The 19,253-nt window shown below is 46.7% G+C and overlaps 1 protein-coding gene across 8 annotated transcripts in view; it reads left to right on the top strand.

Annotated features, from left to right (window-relative positions):
• The window catches only part of NAV2 (neuron navigator 2), an 840,045-nt gene that overhangs the window by 506,507 nt on the left and 314,285 nt on the right, over positions 1-19,253 (top strand). The gene's annotated exons all lie outside the window — the stretch shown is intronic.

Raw genomic sequence — 19,253 nt, 5'->3', positions numbered from 1 at the left:
CATCATAAGGAGAAAATGTGATCGGAAGGCTCTTCTTTGGGTTTTGCTTTTGTGATTTGTTTTTTATCTGATGGTTTCAGCTGGCGGGGACCTTAATTCCCCATTGAAGTCAGTCAGCGCTGAGGCCAAGTGAGTTACCCCCTTGGATATCAGTTTCCTCCTCAGTAAACTGGGCAAGTTTTCACCTTGTAGAGCGGGTGCAAGGATAAGGAATTATATTTGTAGGTTTCTGACCCAAGATAAGGATTCAATAAGGAATAGGTATTAATAAACTGGAATTGATACTTATGGGGTGAACTCTTTAAAGATGCTACCAAAAAGAAAAAAAAAAAGTCATAGCAGCTGCAGTGGATACCAAGATGCTAAATCAATCTAAGCTGGTTCTTCATATAATGGACTTATTTGCTGGAAAAATGGCACCTTGCTTTTCATACTTCTTGTGTTGTGTTTGGCCTGTCTAACTTTAAGCTACTGTTCTACAACTTCGTTTAATGTGCTGTGACATTAGCAGATGTTATGCACCTTTGCTGCACTGTGCCAGGACTCCAGTTCCCTAATCCTTTCCTGAAATCCTTCTCCAACCAGACTGTTGTGGGAGAGCCCAGAGTTTCACACATTTTCTCTCCAAGCTACACCTGAGATGCTACTTTAAGATACAGCCGAGGAAAGTTGGGTCCTGGTCTGGACTGGGTAGTGTCAGGCTGCCAGACCTAAATACTCTCAAGAAAAAAAGAAGAAAAAGAGTTATTTCCCAGGCAGGGAAAACGTGGAGTATCCCAGGGGATGGTTTTCTAGAGCTTGGTGGCACGTGGCTGTGGTAAGGGCTGGGATGTCCTCGCTGCTCCAATACAGCCTCCCTTTAAGCCTATGGAGGGAGCATTCCCCAATATGAGTCTCACTTTTCGAATGAACTGTGAGGACCACCCAAGGTAGTTGTGGTCTGACCAAAGTACTCCTGTGCCAGGTGGGGGAGGGGCTAGAGGCACTCAAACAACCTGGGAGCATTGGGGGAGGCGGCAGCTACCGTCCCAGGCAGGAACAGCTGATGACTGCGTCTTGACGTTCAGAGAGCCTCTGCTACCCTCAAGGATGGGCCTCAGCTTTTTCGCAGAATCCTAGAAACCACGGACACATCATTAGTTGACACCTCATTAGTTTGTCTTTGGTTTCCTCATGTACTGTTTGATTTACCAGTTATGTTGTCTGTTTCCTCTGTGCAGAGCCCTTTCGTGGTGGGAGGCCGTGCTCCTTGCGAAAGACTTGGCTCTCAGGTGATTCTCAGTTTGAATTCCAGCCTTGTCACTTGCTAGTCTCCGAATCAGTTTTCCTCTTCTGTAAAAGACGGTTTTATAGCCCTCTTTCCCAGGTTGTGAAAAGATGAAATGAGAATATAGAAACAGGATCCAGGGCTGAGTCTGATATATGGGTACCTAAAAATGGGAACAACAGTAGTTGTTATTATTGTTATCTTCTTCAAAGGTAAATGTCCTGCTCTCCATTGTGCTCTTGGGTGAATGGTTTTTTCTCCTAATGAGCTTGAGGAAAACAAACCTTTTTTACGTTTGAGTCATTAGTGGCCCTCTGTAGGAAGGAGCTCTCTGGGAACATCTTGGAAGTCAATTGTGTGTGAATAACCATTCCAGAATGGGGCCTGGGGCCAGAGGTGGGTGCCTGAACTTTTATCACTGATACAGTTCAATAAACATGAAGTCAGTAAACCCACAGCTTGCAAATTCACCGTTCTGATTGAATACTGGAACCAAAGGTTTTGCTTCGTGTTCTATTTTAAGGTTAATTGGATCAAAATAAGGCTAAGAGTAACTAGAGGCAGACCTTGCATCTTTATGTATTATCTCTGCAGGGGGATGTCAGAAAGGCACCTGCCCACCTAGGGTAGAAGGCAGTAGCTGATAATCCTTCTCTGTTCAAATCCCATCTGACAGGGTCACAGAGCCTTTGATAAAAGTGAGAGGAGGTGACTGCTCAAGCCTGAAGCACCCACTGGGAGGGGGTAAGCACAGGCCTAGAGCATGATGTAGATGGTTCTGACATCCTTATCACCCCCCTTCTCACTTCCCTTCTTTTAGATTCTTTCAACTTGGGCAGGGCAAGGAGAAGAAAATGAGGCCACTTCTGGAGCATCTAGTGTCCTCTGAGAAGTGGCAGAGCCATCAAATGGGGAGAGGAAAAGCAGGGTGGGGCGGCCACCCTTGCAGCCTGTCCTCAGGCAGAGAGCCAGGCACACCAGCTAGAGAGGCCCACAGTCACAGCTCTGTTCAGGAACAGCTAGCCATGTGACCTGGCTGCATAACCTCTTCAGCCTTGCTTTGCTCATCTGTAAAGGGGTACCACAGTGCCGCACAGGGTTACCGTGAGAATTAGAAAGAAGTGTGCTGCAGGCTTTGAACTCAGGGCCCAGCAATGAGTTGACAAGTGGCGGACGGTTGCTCCTGTGATTACAAGGTGGTCCAGTAGTGGGTGCATGTCTCTGTGCACAGAGGAAACACTCAACAGAAATATTCCCACTGTTAACAGTGCTCAGTTCTGGGGGGAGATTATCAAGAATTATTTTTGGTCTATACTTTTGCTTATATTTCAAATTCTGTGCAATGACCATACTTTACATTTATCATCAAGGAAATATAGAAGTAATAGTACTGCTAACATAATCGTATAATGAACGTTCATCATATTAGTAGCTACTTTACTTTGAGCTTTGATCCTTTACTTTGAGCTTCATTCCGTTTCATCCCTGCCGTAACCCTATGAAGGAGAAACTACTGTTATCCCCATTGCTCAGATGAGGAAATTAAAGCTTAGAGAGGTAAGTGACTTGCCTAACATTCCAGGGTTAGTAACTTGTAGACCCTCTGCCTTGTCTGATGGCAAAGTCTTTGCCTTGAATTGCTCTGTCATAAAACTGTGGGTGCATCCTGGGGACCAGTGGGGCCTTCTGCTGAGCTAGGTATGTGTGAATGTGCTGTGTACAGGCCTGTGCTTACCTCTGGGCTTTCTCCCTGTGAGGGGCCTCTCTGTGAGTTGCTACCCACTATTATCCTCTTTGGCCAGGGAGATGCAGTGAGCGAGGTGAAGAGGAAAGGAAACACAGTGAGAGGGGCTGGGTTGGGTCATTGCCCTTCAGTGTCCTGGAAAACACTTATGGGGCCCTTCCTCAAAATGGGGGAGAAAGTAGCTCTGAACGAAGAATAATTGAGAATAATGATGATGAGGGAATGCGCCTCTGACCTTTGACCTTTCCCCAGAGAGCCATTGATCACGGGCCCCTTGGTCCTGCCCACAGCCAAGCTAACAAGCAGATTAAAAGAGGTCAGTGGGTTAAAGGGCCCTGTCTGCCTTTCTGCAGTTATACTGCTTCCTCCCAAAGGCAAGGATGCCATGGACATTGCAGAGCCCACGTACGACCAGCTTCTGTGTTTAAAATGCAGTGGTCCTTCCACTCTTATTTGTCTTTCTGTGCATAGAAAAGTGACAACTTCTGCTTTTTTTCCGGATAAAGCTCGTTGACCACTCACCTGAAGGTATTCCCTTCTTCTCCTGGAAAATATCAGCAATTTCAACTCTCAGAAACTTCTAGAACTTTCTCCTGCTTTCCACTAATTGTAACTGGCATAGATTTTTACCATATTCCAGGTACTGAAGTCATCATGTCTTTTCTGTTCATTCCAAAAGTCTCCAGAGCAGGAAATTCCATCCTTTCCTGGAGAAACCAGGTTGAAATATACAGGAACGTTTCAGTATGCATTTCTGCTATAGGTAATGAGCCATCATAGCCTTGATAGACTTTTCAGAATTGAAACCAAAGCATGTAAGGAAGGTTTTGGCTCTGGTTAATTACTGAGAAAATAAAGAAATGGGTATCGGGAGGGGAGGAAAGAAAACCGCTGGAATTAGTGACTTCCTTAGGATGACATTTTAAGGTAACACATTTTCCTTCATTTTGGTGTTGATGTGGATGTAGAGATTTATAATTGGTCCCTCTGCTGACCCAGTAGTGCTCGCATTACTTTTGCCATTGTTTTTGTGTGGAGCTGGCAAAATATGTATATTTTTTGGTTTTGTTTCTGGTTTCTGTCATAAAATGCCAGTCACCCAGAAGGCATGTGGCTAAGCTTTTCTTCAGGGTGTCTGGGCTCTCCAGGATATGTGGACCAGACTGCCGTCATCCATCTAGCTGCGAGCCTAGGGTTCCTGGCTGGGTGACACAGGGGCTGTTCACAAGGGTTGTTCGTTTTGACTCAGATGTTGCAGATGTGCTGGCTCTCGTGTTATAGGAGTAGCAGCCAGGGAGGTGGAGAGGCCGTGAAAAGAGGGGCGAGGATAGAATAAGTTGACAGATAGTGTTTAAACAGGGTAATAAGAAGGTATGATGGAGATGTTTGGGATGGCTGGGGGTTAGGAGAGGATGGTCCTTGCCACCACAGATACTCATAACATCCATTCAGAACACTGTGGTGGGGGACAAGGGTTAGCGCCTGCATCATCTTTGTCATAGTAGAGAAGGGCAACATGCTCAAAGGAACATGATAGGACCCAAAACACAAATCTGTGGGAAGGAGTGTGCTTTAAACAGGGATTTACCAGCTCAAGTATGTGCCCTGGGCTTTTAAGAGGATGTATATCTGCAGAGGCTCCAGGGGGAGTCTTGGTCCACAGCTGTAGCTCCTGCCAGCTCCTCTGGCCTTGTTACCAAGGTGAAGTTTCAGGAATGCAGGCTGCTAACTATGTCATTCCTGGTAGGAAACCTCTTGTGGGATCCTGCTTACTAGTGGATGAAGCTCAACTGCTCCATGGCATTCAAGGCTCTCTAGGTGATGGCAGTGTTTTTGTTTTTGTTTTAATTTAATTAGTTAATTTATTTTTATTTTTTGGCCGCACCGTGCAGCATGTGGGATCTTAGTTCCCCGACCAGGGATCGAACCTGCACCCTCTGCGTTGGAAGTGTGGCGTCTTAACCACTGGCCCACCAGGAGAGTCCTGACAGCAGTGTTCTAAATCTTGCTCTGCAGGGCCTCCAGATAGAAGCTGTTTGTTCTAATCAGCATGGTCAGCCCTGTGATTTTCCGCTTTCACTGCTTCCTGGGACTAAATACTTCTTCCATTTGTCCATGTTCTATCCCATCCTCCAAAGCTCAGATCAAGTCCCCTTTCTCCTAAGAAGCCCTGCCTGACCACACACTCTCTGGGGATCTCTGACAGGCAGTAGCGCTGACCCGCCTTTGACCCCATACTGCCCTGAATCCTTGTGCTGCTTGTGTGTGTGCCGTGTCTCTGCTGTCAGAGTGGTAGTTGGTTGTGTAGAGGTCAGCTTCACTTCCTTCCCAGCTCTGCCACCAACAGTCTGTGTGCCCTTGGAGAGTATCGCTTCATCTCTCTGAGGCTTCATTTCTTCATCTATAAAATGGTGAGGATAACTCTTCCAAGCTTGGGGTTGTTTGATAAAATATATGTATTTTGAGCAGCACCTAGCACATAGTAAATGCTCAATAAATGTTCGCTGTTGTTCCAATGGTGATGATGCATTCATTCATTCGACAAATATTTATGAAACATCTACTACAAACGGGGATACACGAGTAAACAAAAAGCCGTTTTTGCCTGCATGGAACTTATATTTTAGTGGAGATGATAAGCAAAATCTGTATTTTTACGTTGATGAATGCTCTGGAGAAAAATACAGCAAAGTAAGAAGAAGGATAGGGAGGGTGGGAGAGGTCTCTCTTTAATGTAGAGTGGTTAAGTAGGGCTTTACTGCAAATGTGACATGGTTGTTTAATAATAATTATTATCATTATTATCACCCCTCAGGGAGGCATTATAAGTAGGTGACTGTATAATTTATCATCCAAGCCGGCACGCTTCTGAGAGTGAAAGGGGGTACTATGAAGAACGGCACAGGGATACAGGTGTAAATCAGTCCTGTCCTGGGCAAAGTGAGACGCTTTCATATTTATACTTGGTTACTCCAAGCATCTAGATTGGCTAAAATGTAGTATCACGTCAGAAAGGCCTGGTCTGAATCCTGGTTCTGCCACCTCCTAGCTGTGAGATCTTGGCCAAATCATTTGATCTCCTTACATCTCAGTTCCCTCCTATGTTATGTATACCTAAGAGGGATTTTGTGAGAATTAAATGAGATGATGCAAGTAAAGTATTCGGGGCAGGACCTGACGCCTCATAAGCAGTTAATAAAATTTGATTACCATTATCCTCGCCAGATCGAGGGTATCACCAGATTGCTCTTTTTTCCTCTCTCACTGTGCCAGGGGAGTGGTTGAGGATATGCAAGGTGGGTGAATGTCAGGGTTGGAAATTTGGCCGAGCAGGGGACTTGGGAGATGAGCTGGCTCAGTCTGCAAGGTAGTTGCTTCCATCCCTACTCACAGAATGTGTGAGTCACACAGCGTTTGGTGCTGGACTCAAATGCCCGTTGGGAGACTTTGTGCCCAGGCAGCCACAGGAAGAGTTGGACAGTGGAGTCTAGGACTAACAATCTTGGGATGTTCATTCAGGAAGGGGCCCCATGACTAGTGGCCCCTAACAATCCACTTCACCACGGCGGAAGCAGAGACTCAGAGATGAAATGACCTGCCCAAGGCCTCATGGCTTGCAAGCAGTTTTAATACACCTGCCATTACCCATCCAGCAAACTGGTGTAACAAAGATTATAAAGAGAAGAGAGAGCACTTAGAATTCCACCTGGAAAAGCCATGTTTCTTTGGAAATGGGCCGCAGATGACGTAACCCTTCCATATCCCATTACCCGGTACTTGGCTAATCTTTGTACGAAACTTGTTTTGGTGAAACTTGAGCCTGGAAAAGCCAACTAGAGTATATTACTTTCTCACTGTTGAATGCCTCCTAGACTTGGGCTAACATTTAATCTAAAGAGTAAGGTGATATTTCCTGAGATAGCAATGAGTTCATGTTTTGAAATTAAATGAACTGAGTTTATTGTGTCGGTTGGCTTTTTCTTTTTCCAAGCGCTAACCACAGTAGTAAATGTTCTCTCCACAGTAATGTCTGGCTGCCGTATGGGGAGGAGCAGGGAACTATAGACACGGTAGTGTTCAGTCCTCAGAAGTTGTCTCACTGCCTCTCTGGTTAGGTACTATTCCAGATTGAACTATATTTTGGTTTAAAGGGGCCCCTATTTGAATACATAGATTTCTGACCCAGGGAAAACGTGGAGACAGCTAGGTTTGTGTTACTTTATATTTTCTGAATCCATGCTGCATGCCCTCTGCCCTCTCTCCCTCTTAAGTTGCTTCTCACTCAGTGAAAGGGGGCTGCACATCTACCTTACACCAGGGAAAGAGGAGAAAAGTTCTCAGACATGGGCCTCCCTGGTGGCGCAGTGGTTGGGAGTCTGCCTGCCGATGAGGGGGACGTGGATTTGTGCCCCAGTCCAGGGGGATCCCGCATGCCGCGGAGCGGCTAGGCCCGTGAGCCATGGCCGCTGGGCCTGTGCGTCCGGAGCCTGTGCTCCGCAATGGGAGAGGCCACAACAGTGAGAGGCCCGCGTACCACAAAAAAAAAAAAAATAAAAAGTTCTCGGACAGAAAATTAGTCCAAAAAGAAAAAGCATGTATGTAAATCAGACAACACGAGGAATCTGGAGTTCGGTGCGTTATCCTTTAACTTAGCTCCTGGAAGCGTTCTATATTGTAAGAATGTGGAGATTGTTATATGGCTGTAGACTTCTTCAAGGAGACAGTTGGGGTTTCAAGGCTGTATATGGTGCAGTTTCAAGATGTTTCAGTTGCTAAGCTCTGTTGGTTATGTCTCCAGAGTAGCCATTGTGGGTAAAGAATCCCCTTTCCCATGCCCCCACCTTGCTTTCGGCTTGCCTGGACCCTCTGCAGATGTCTGCTAGACGCCTGCAGTTGAATCTCCATCATCTTTGCCTTCCCTGGAACCAACATAGCACCTGGCACACATACATGTTCAATGAATGAAGCAACTGTAAAGTCACCAATTTGATTTTTCATCATAATGCAGTGGGTTTTTTTTTTTAGTTTTAAAATTCTGTTTTTTTAAATTTTTTTGAAGCCTAGTGGATTTATAATGTGTTAATTTCTGCTGTATAGCACAGTGATTCAGGTACGCATATATATATTCTCTTTCAGGTTCTTCTCCATGATGGTTTATCACAGGATGTTGAATATAGTTCCTGTGCTACACAGTAGGACCTTGTTGTCTATCCATCCTATATATACTATTTTGCATCTGCTAATCCCAAACTCCCAATCCTTCCCTCCCCCCATCATGCAGTGTTGAATCCCATAAAATGTCGTGCTGTGTACTGTAAGGTTAATGAAATAGCTGGAGTGAATCTGAGCAGTAGCTGGCCGGGGTTCCTGGGTTCTCTCTTGGGGTTCCCAGTCAGTCTGGGTCCAGGCTGCAGTTTGGTTCCCTCCCAGTAGAGGTCCACGCCAGGTTCAGTGTGGGTTGAGTGTTTGGGGGTTCTGCAGCTGCTTAGGAGGACCAAGAGAGTGGCCGTTATTCCAAGAGTTTTCTGATAACATGGCTCCCCGGTGGCTCCCCAGGCATATTGGGCCTGGGAAGCATGAGGGGTGTGGCTGTGGAGCTCTGCCTTGCGCCTCCCCAAGAGGCGGTCCTTTCCACATCTCCCCTTCCCTCCCCTCCCCGCTCCTTCTCACACACATGCATAAAGATAAGACCTTTACCTACTCTTGTTGGAGATCGGGGTTCTGGGCTGAAGCCTGGAGCAAATCACCAGGCCATTTAAATGGGAAATCAAGTTACCTCAGGGTTTTACTGTGTGTCCCAGCTGGGAGTTGATGGTTCTGGGGCTCAGCTCTTTGCAGGTGGGGTTCATTTACCTTGTACTATATGTGGGGTGTAACTGTGCTCTGGGAGCAGAGGGATGTGGGGATCTGATGAAGACCTTTTGATTCTGATACTTGGTGTCATCTTTGCAAGAAGAGAAGCTTCAGGCCGTGCTGCCTGTCCCTCTGAATTTCCCTGGCCCAAGACTGTCAGCTAGAATGGTGGTCTTATACTTGCTCCAGGTTGGGAACATTCTGTTATGCCAGGGGAAGGCAAAGATGATGACGACATCATGGCTCTCCTCCCAGGGTTTATGTTTTGGCGGGCTTCTCTCCATAGAGTGAGCAAACGCTCAGGTAGTGGCCTGGGAAAGGCATTCTTTGGGTAGGAGTGTTGTTCCGGGGTGGTGGGGGGGTGAGATTGTTCTGGTTGTCAGAAAAAGGGGAGTTTAAAGATTTCTGAGGCTTTTATCCTGGGAGAGCTGGACTTTCACACTGTCACTGGCTGAAATCAGGACCTCAGGAGGAGGAGTGGGTCAGAGAGGGAGGGGAATGGGACATGGCGGATAGGCTTGGTAGTGCCATGTTGGAGTTATTTATATCATTTTCCAAGTTTTATTGAATTCTTATCTAAACTGTGACCCAAATTGTGCAAGGGGGATATGAATGCAACATAAATCAAGGCTGTGCCCTCCTCCCTCCCTAGCGACAAAGACAGGTGGCCTTTACTAACCTGGGTAAGCACCTTTTTGGTACGCCCCTTTTAACTCCCCAAATCCAAGGCTTCTGATAAATTGTGAAGAACATGACGTAGGCCTGAGTCCAAAGGAAGGCTTCCTGCCTTATCTCCCGTGAATTGGCCACAGGGTTGACCTAACTGGACTTCCAGGTGGAGACTCTGAACAGTGAGAGAAACAGGGCCAGAGTCGCCTGCATCCCAGAAGTGAAAGAGACCGCATGGAACCTGACTCGCCTTTAAACACAGTCATCCCACCCACCAGTAACCTGAGACCCCAAAGAGTACTAGTCTCTGCCAGGTCAGAGTAGACCCAGCATCTCCTGTAGGTGTGCAGATGCGGCCAGAAATACTACTGGTGCTTCCTTCTTTGGGGAATCCAATGGGATCTTGGGAAAGAAGGAAAAGCTGAGCGTTTCTGCTCTTCCCCAACGTGCTTCCCTGCCTTCAAGCTCTTAACAGACCAGCTGGAAGGGCCAGGCTAACACAGGGGGAACACGCTTCTACAAATGATCAAGCACGAGCTGTGTGCCAGCCCCTGGTAGGCACAGGAAACCAGTGTCCCTGAGAGCTGTGGTCTAAAGCAGGACCTGATCATCGTCCAGAGGCTGCAGATTGAGAACTGTAGGAGATGAGAGGGAGGCAGCCTGTATGGTGCGTTGATTTTGGAAATAGAACTTGGTCTACATCACCATCAACTTGGCCCACAAGTTACTTGTCTGAGCCTCAGTATCTCTATCTGGAAGATTGGTGGAATCCTTTCCTCTGAGGGATGTCAGAAATCTAAAGGAGATACATATGTCGTAGCAGGATGGCATACCTAGAGATTTGCCAGTACACAGCAGGTGCCAGAAAAGTCAGACTCCTCTGAACTTAGATGCAGCAAGGATGGGCACCGTAGGGAAACCTTGAAAATCTAAGTCTTGGCACTGGGCTTGCAAAATAGGCAGAACTGGGGACAGAAGAAAGGAAGGGTTCCAAACAGGGTGAGTGGCAAGTCTAAAGAGACTCCCGTTTTTTTTTAAATTCTTTTTCAAATTCTTTTCCCAGTTAGGTTATTACAGAACGTTGAGCAGAGTTCCCTGTGTTATACAGTAGGTCCTTGTTGGTTATCTGTTTTAAATATAGCAGCGTGTACGTGCCAATCCCAAACTCCCAATCTAGCCCTCCGAGACTCCCATGTTTTGATTTTATGAAATTTCTTTTATAATTTAGCAGCAGAGAGGATCAAGAGTATGATCACTGGGTTTTTTGAGCCCAGAGAGAAAGGACTGACACTCTCTCCTCCTCCAAAGAGCCTGTTGCCAGTCCCACTTTTTACTTTCTTCGTTCTGAGCAGTGTGGTTCCAAGGACAATTTAACATGAATATTTCCAATTTAATATGTCCCAGATGTGGCACTAAGTAACCCCTCAGACTGTCTCCCATCCTCACTCTTCCTACTTCTGAAAGTCGGCCTTCCTCAACCTTGGCACTAATGACATTTGGGGCCAGATAATTATTTAATTTTAATTTATAGCAGCATCCCTGGCTTCTACCTATGGTAGCATATTTAGTAGGGACCCCCCCCCCCAGTCGTAACAGTCAAAAGATGTCTCCATAAATTTCCAGATGTGCCCTAGGGCGCAAAATCACTGCTGGTTGAGAACCGCTGCAGTAAGTGGTCCTCTGTTTAGCAGAGGCTCTAGCCACTGAGGAATTATCTTGGAGTCCTTTCCTGCCCTCCTTCATCCCAATAGCAAGTACTTCTGCTTGAACCTTGCCAACAGATCTAGAATCTGACCACTTCTCATTTTCTCACGTGGCACCATCATCTTTCACTCAGAGAGCTGCAGTGGCCTCCTAACTAGTCTCCTAACTAGTCTCCTAACTAGTCTCCATAGTGTCGCTATTGCCTGCCTGCAGCCCATTCTCCATAAGGCACCAGAGCGTTGCCAAAAGAAAAATGGCGCCACTTCATTCTCTTGCTTCACGTACATTTCAGTGGCTTCCCTTTGCACAAAGAATCTAATCCAAACTTATCACCTTGGCTTAGAAGCCCCTGCACCAAGTGCTCTGCGTGCCTCCCCATGTGTCATCTCTACCTCCTTCGGCTGCTCACCAGGCTCCCGCACCATCCTGCCTTGAACTAACCATGTCTTTCCCACCTAAGGGAGTTCGCCTACAGTTCCCTTGACCTGGAATGCTCTTCTCCCCACTTTTTTTTTTTTTTTTTGCGGTACGCGGGCCTCTCACTGTTGTGGCCTCTCCTGTTGTGGAGCACAGGCTCCGGACACGCAGGCTCAGCAGCCATGGCTCACGGGCCCAGCCGCTCTGCGGCTTGTGGGATCTTCCCGGACCGGGGCACGAACCCGTGTGCCCTGAATCGGCAGGCGGACTCTCAACCACTGCACCACCAGGGAAGCCCTCTTCTCCCCACTTTTTACATGACTAGCTCTTACTCATCCTTCAGGACTCAACCTAGATGGAGATCCTTCATAGAGACCTTCCCTGCCCTATCTATCTTATGTAGGTACCCCCTTCAAAATATCAGTCCCTTGTTTTTTTCCTTCATCACACCTATTGCAGTTAGTAATTGGTTGCCTCCTTAATTAGACGGCTGGCCTCCATGAAGGCAAGAATCATGCTTGACTGCTTTTCAACGTATCTCTACTACCAGGCACAAGATAAATGCCCAGTATGAGTTGACTAAATGAATGAGTTAAGCTTATCATCCTTGAGGAAGAGAGACGCCATTACTCTCGTGTAAAATTGGTAGCCGTGGACCTCTGGAATTAGACTTCCAATAAAATAAGTAATATACCAGTTTTCTTCTTTGAATCTCTCAGGACTGTTAGCACACTGCCTAACAAAGAGCAGCTGCTCAAGGAATAATTGTTGAATGGATGAATGACTCAATCTTATGTAGTAAGAATTTGTATAATGCATATTATATGAATGCATAATGATTAAAATAAGCAGACTTTAAGCAAGTAGTTGAAATTCCAAAACCATTGTTTGACCTTCTCAGATTTTTATAGGGAAGGTTTGATTACCCGCCTCCCACCCCCAGCTCCAAGCTTAAGACACTGATGCTATTTTCAGCCATTATTGTTATGTAGTTTTAAAAAGTAGCTGGAATGTACAAATGGCATACTGCCTGGCCCAGGGTAGATGTTCAGTACATGTTTGTTGACTTGAGTTGAATCAAGTCACTTAAGAAAAAGAGAGGAGAATTAGGCCTGGTTAATGTACAGGGAAGCGAATTTGGGTCTCATCTTGGAAATGAATCAGCAAATCTACAGGTTATGATTAGAGAGAGACAAATTTAATAGCCTTTAAGAATTTACTGTCCGATGGGAGAGATGAAGACTTTGGAGAAGTGGATCGCATATAATTATACTAAACAGCATAGTACTGTTTTGAATATCTTCTGAGTTGCTTTGATTTAGCATTGCGTTTTTTTTTTTCCCCTCTTTCTGGACCAGACTCAGCTGTAAGAAGCATGGAGAAGTAATGAAGATTCTTGACATTCTCAGACTGCTTTCTGGGAATCCTGCAAAGTCCCGACTTCTTCTCTGATTACTCTTCTCATGGCTGAGTTCAAGAGCATTTTGCAAACCCGGACTCTGAATCTGGGAAAATGCTTTATGACCATTTTTGTGACCTCAAAGCAACCTTCTGAGGCAAGTTATTTCCCTATCTTTGCCAAAGGGGAAAAACCAAGGCCTGGTAAATTGCCCAGGATCTCCCAGGCTCAGATGCTCACTTGTGGGCGGCTCTCATTCTCCCGGCCACATGCCATCTCCTTCCATTAGATGTGCTTTGGCTGCCCTGAGAAGGGCCTGTCAGCAAGCTCAGCTCACGGTTCCATGGACTTGATGGTCTTCCTCAGGAAGGAGGAAGGCCCATTTCAGAGAACCATATACTGTTAAGAGCTGTGAGATTGCAGTGCAAAGTCGTAGTCCAAACCAATCTTTTTCTACTTGGACCAGCTGACATCCAGAGAGGGAAAGTGATTTGCTTAAGGTCACAACCCAGTTTCTCCAGCTTCCAGCCCATTGTATTTTTGATTCTGACACAGTTGTCTCTGATTAGAAAAGCATCCTCAGTACCCATGAGGTTTCATTTTCTAGAGGCAGGATAGTGCTGTGAGCAGAGCAAGGACCTTTCTTTTTTTTTTTTGAGAGGTAGTTAGGGCAATGGTTAAAGCAACACCTCTGGAACCAACCTACCTCGGTTCTTATTCCAGCCCAGCTGTCCACTGTATGGCCTTGCTTGACCTGTCTGGGCCTCAGTTATTCTCATCTGTGAAGTGGGATAATCATAGTACCTCCTCATCTGGGGTGTGTTGAAGATTACGTGGGTTAAAATGTGTAAAGATCTCAGAACAATACCTGGCACAACGTAAGGACTATGTAAATGTTGCTCTCATTATTATTGTGTGATTCCAACTGCTCCTTCTTGGCTGTGTGACTCTGGGCAAGTTATTTGACATCTCTGAGCCTCGGATTCCTCCTCTGTGGGAATAATTCTGGCCTTACAGGATTGTTGAATAGATCAGAGGACATGCATACGAGGCACCTGCCTATAAGTAGGTGCTGAGCGAATGGCCAGATTTTTTATTGCCTCTGAAGGGGCGAGAATGTTGTGTTTGGGAGCCAGCCGGACACAGCATCTGCCACCAGGTTGGTGCTTAAGTTGTTCCTTTTCTTTCTGTTTCCAGAAGGGAGGACTCTTAGGACTGGAACTGCTGCCGCCTCCAGGGAAGAACTGCAATTCCAGTGACTGACTGACTTTAAAAGAATGCTACTTGTATTTTTTTAAACATGTATTGAGTACTTGCTAGGTGGCAAGCACTGTTCTGTGCCTTTACATGCATTATCTCATTTAATCTGCACAGTAGCCCTATGACATAAGTACTGTGATTATCTCCATTTTATATATAAGGAAACTAAGTCTCAGAAGCTAATAACTTATCCCGAGTCACATAGTTGGTGAGAGGGGGAGCCACACTGTTGAACGCGGATCAGTCTGGCTTGAAAAGTTTACACCCTTAACCAGTGACTGCTAGGAACTGTGGCAGGCCCTGGTTGCAGATGAGTCCTGCGGTGGGGGGGGGGGGGGGGCGGTGACATCAGTCACACCAACGGCACCAGGGGAGGACGCAGAGCACCCTGCCGGGTTAACCATTACCACCTCCCCAGCTGCCAAAGGAGCCACGTCCTCGACTCCTCCCCTTGCCCTCCCGCCCAACCCCGCACACCGCATACACCAATCTGCTGCAGCCTGGGAACTCACCGAGCCTGCCAAGTTCCCTTCCCGCCCAGGTGCGGAGCCCACGGGGAGCGGGGTCTGCAGGCCCGGAGCTGGGCAGGAAGAAGCTGAGCCTGAGAGCTGTTCAAAGGCACATGTTAATCTGCAGAGGAGAGAGTACATGGCTGCTGGTGAATACCTACAGCAGCAGAGTTAGGGCGCTATAGAGTTCTTTCCTCAAAAAGAGTTCACAGGTGAGAACATCTGTGCCTGGTCACCTTTCTTAAGCTAGGTAAGAGCTTGGGGCAAGCTGAGTGGTTGGGTTGGAACCCCGGGCTGTAGCCATCCAAAGGGCAGGCACTCATCCCCCTAGGGGGGAGTGTGGCTGCGCTGAGGGCAGCGGCTGGTAGGTGTGGAAAGCGCGTGGGACTTGGAATTGACTCATTCAGACTACAGCTTTGCTATGCACTGGTTACCTGGCTCTGGACCTCGTTTACTCCCCTCCAGTACAGAGATGGTCTTTCCTTCCCACCTAAGAGGATTTCTAGCAGGGTTATATAGTGGACATATGTGAGTGAAGGTGCCGGGCCCCTAAGAGATGCTTTGCGAATGTTCCCCTTCTCCTGCCAAGTCTGTGCAGCCCCACTGCTGGGCCCCCAGGGGGGCAGGACTGCCCTGGGTCTGCCAGGGTGCCTGTTCTTCACATGCATGGCTTATTTATATACCTGGGTGGTAGTGAGAGGTGATTAAATTCAGAAACTGAAAGGAGAACCTTCCTTTGTGCCTGTTTCCCTAACAATTACATGTTTAGATCCAGGTCACAGGCTTTGGGAACTCCTGTGCCAGTGACATTCATGGGTTCCTTAGCCCCTCCCCACCTTCCCCCATAAGTCTTTCTGGGAGTCAAAGCCCTCACTGCCAGAGGGATTTGGTTCTAAGCAGTAGAAAGCATGGCCCCCTAATGGTGTCAGGCCCAACACGGTGGTCTGCTGCAAGGGAGAGCGCGCCTTGGAAACCAAAACCATTTTCCAGGACCACCGATGACCCACATTCTAATTGTGTGGCGTGCATCAGGCTTCCAGAGGAATGGAGAAAATCCTCTGTTCCTCCACGCCGCCACCCCTCTGCTGCGCTTTGAGGAAGCTGGGAAGCAAAAGCCTTCTCTGCAGACTTGCCAGCAATTATGTAACTCAGCCTCTGCCTGGTTGCAGCCTCTGGTTTATATGTCTCCCTTTGGGACATCTCTGCTTTATCCGGGACGTCCGTCTTCATTAATAGGTACCCTTAATACTCTTATCTCAGCATGCCTTCTGGGTTTACTGAAGCATGATGCCAGACCACATTCTTCCTTCGAAGTTACAGTTCGTTCTGGGGAGGTTTCAGGCTCTCAACTTTGAAACTGTGAAGTAAGAATGGGTTCGGGTTATGGGGGCAGGTAGGAGGCAGTGGAAGACAGACTGGAAGCTCTTGATAGCACAGTTTTGAGTGAGCCATTTTTCTTTACTATGGATGGAGATGCTGCCCTGAGCTTATCTTAATGCCTACTTTATATAACAGCAGTGGATTGTTGTTCAGTTCAGAGATGTTTGTTGCCCATCTCGGAGTTAGAACAGGTGGCTGGGTGTATGATCAGTTTCACTTTTATGATGGTTGAATTTCGGAAAGCAAATCAGGTAAAATTCCAGCCCAGTTGTAAGTATTCGTTCAGGAAGCTTTGATTCAGTGCCTAAGTGTGCCTGGTCTTTTTCAATTGCCTTTCCTCACTTCCTTCAGTCTCCACTACCATCACCTGGCCCAAGACTCTCACACCTGGACTACTGCAGCAGCCAGGTAACTAGGCTCCCTGCTTCCAGTTCTGACCCCACCCCTCTGTCCACTCTTCCCACAGGGGCCAGAGTGACCTTTTGAAAGCTTAGATCATTTTGCTCCCTGTTTAAACCTTCCCATGGCTGCCCGTTGCAAGTCGAATAAAATCCCCTCCCCTGCACCATCGTGGTTTGTGGGGGTCATGCGTCCTCAGGTCCCTGCCTGCCGCCCAACATCACCCCACATTACTCTTTTCTCTTTGGGGGCAGGCACTGGGGACGGGGTGCCTTTCTGTTCTCACAATTTCCTGCTCTTTTCCACTTCTGGGCCTTGGTCTTGGCTGTTCTCTTGCCCAGAATCTTCTTACCTGGCTCTTCGCATGGTTCTTCCTTCTCCTTTTATCCTCAGAGAAGCCTCACTTTCCACCCGCCCTCACCATAGCAGTGATCCCTTCAATCACTAGCTCTGTCCCTCTCTTTCCTTCCCTCATAACACACCACATGCACTGATGACGTTGTCTTATTTATTAATATATTAAATTCTGTACCATCCATCTCCCCCAACTTACAGGTCAGTTTCATGGCTTCAGGGACACGTCTGTCTGGTTTTCTACTGAATCCCTGACACCTAGCACAGTATCTGGCTCAAAGGTAGGGGCCAGTAAATATTTGTCAAAAGAACAAATGACCAAACTAATGGGCAAGGGACTTGGCGGGGTCTTCTGAAAAGGGACATCTGTACTTGGAGTTCCAAGGAGGCTTCCTTTTCACCTCACCTGAGCCAGCCACGTTCCTCCTCCCCCCAGCTATTGTTGGGATCCCACGCCAAGTATACTGTTGTTACATTGTATGTGGAGCCTTTCTTACATTGCATTTCTCGCATCCCCTCTGAGGTCCTAGTCTTGTGGACAAGCTGCAGCTGCCAGAGAGCCCAACTTGAATGCCTTACGCAGTAGATTTGCCCTCCCCTCCCCCCCCACCCCAACCCTGCCCCAAACGGTGGTGGACCAATGTGGTATTTACAATGAATATCACAACCATTTACCCAGAAGACTTTTTCCCTTATCAAACATATTCTAGGATGTGCTTTGTGACATCTCTGCTAAAAATGACCATAGTAGGTCCACAGGGAATTTAGCCTCATCCTGCACAAATTCATGATGAGTTACTTCCTTGGCCTTACTGACACCCTTTTCTCTTTTGCCCTCTTGCACTGGGTTTTGGGGGACCCTAAGTGCCAGTAGTATCCTTGTGGGATGGCTAGAGAGGAAATCACCACCTCCTTTTCCGCTCATAATTGTGGATCTGCATCCTGGGGTTACCTTAGCTCTGCAGCCATATGGCTGAGGGAATCAGCCACAGCCTAGTGCTGTTTTTATTTGGCACCAGCTGTATGCCAGCACATTGTTTCTTGACTTCTTTGGAAGCCAGCTTCTCAGAAGAAAACTGGTGTGTTTGTATCCCACTGAGGGTGCCTGGAGTATAGGCGCTTGACCCCTTGAGGCCACACCTGCTTCAGTTTCAGGGAGGGGGGGGCATCCAGTTGGAAGAGAAGAAGCCTATGACCCTGAGAATTGCTTAGAAACTCTTATCCCCCTCTCTATGCTGGCAGGAATCGGGGGAGGTAGGCTGTTCGTTCTAGCTTCAGTATCATTTCTGTTCATGAATATTCACAAGGACCCAAAATAAACAAGTGTGTTTTAAAAGGGTATATCCGGATACTAACATTTCCCCCCATTAAGATTCATTTATTGGAATAATTTATTGCAAACCTTTCTTCTCCTCCACCCCGGGGATTATATGTATCAAAAACTGTATTTAGATAAATCAGTTCAACTAAAGACAATCATTGAAATTAACAATTTCATTTAGAAGGCGTAGCTCCATCTTTCTGTCCTCCTCAGCGCCCCATGGAGTAAGTGGGCGCCTGAAGGTTTCCTTTCCCAGGCACAGGAGTGAGCCAAACGAGGTTGAATAACTTGCTCAGGACCACAGTCTGCAGAAGGCTGTTGAGATTCCTGATGCCACTGGACAGTCTTCCTAGAAGACCAGATTATTCCCAAGGCCCTGAGAAGAGAAGTGGGATGGAAAGTTATGTAGAATGAATTATGAAAGTTCTCAGAGCCATCTCATACTATCCTGATAAGATCATTTGAAATTCCCCAGAAAATATATTTATTTTAGTTTTGATTTAAGTCAATGTCACCCAAACTTAGTCATTCTTATGCCGTATTCATAGTTTTGCCATATTTGTCTACCACTTGTATTGCTTATTTACCTACTAGTTTTCTTCGTAGCAACGACTTAATTTGAAGCAGTTTATTTAAAGAGGAAACTATATACTCCAACTACAAATGCAAAAGCAGTATCATTGGGCATAATAGAAAGTAATCACAAAAATAAATACATAGCCATTACAATAAGATGTTCACCAATGTGGAGTCTAAAATTTTACAAAGCACACAACCAGGGGTTCATCTACCACACTTGTGAAACACAGACTTACAAAGCAAGTCTGACTCTTATTGACCAGAGAGAAAGAAAGACCAGGGAAAGAAGGAGGAACTATCAAAGCTCACAGAATGGTCAGAAAGCTTTAGTCTAAGTCAGTGCTGAGTTTGCCACCTCATAAGTGTGGTGAAACTTTGTCCCAGCGACAGGTCTGCTT

The sequence above is a fragment of the Stenella coeruleoalba genome (genome assembly GCF_951394435.1).
Source record: "Stenella coeruleoalba genome assembly, chromosome: 8".
Classification (NCBI taxonomy): domain Eukaryota; kingdom Metazoa; phylum Chordata; class Mammalia; order Artiodactyla; family Delphinidae; genus Stenella; species Stenella coeruleoalba.
This window is presented reverse-complemented; position numbering and strand designations above follow the sequence as displayed.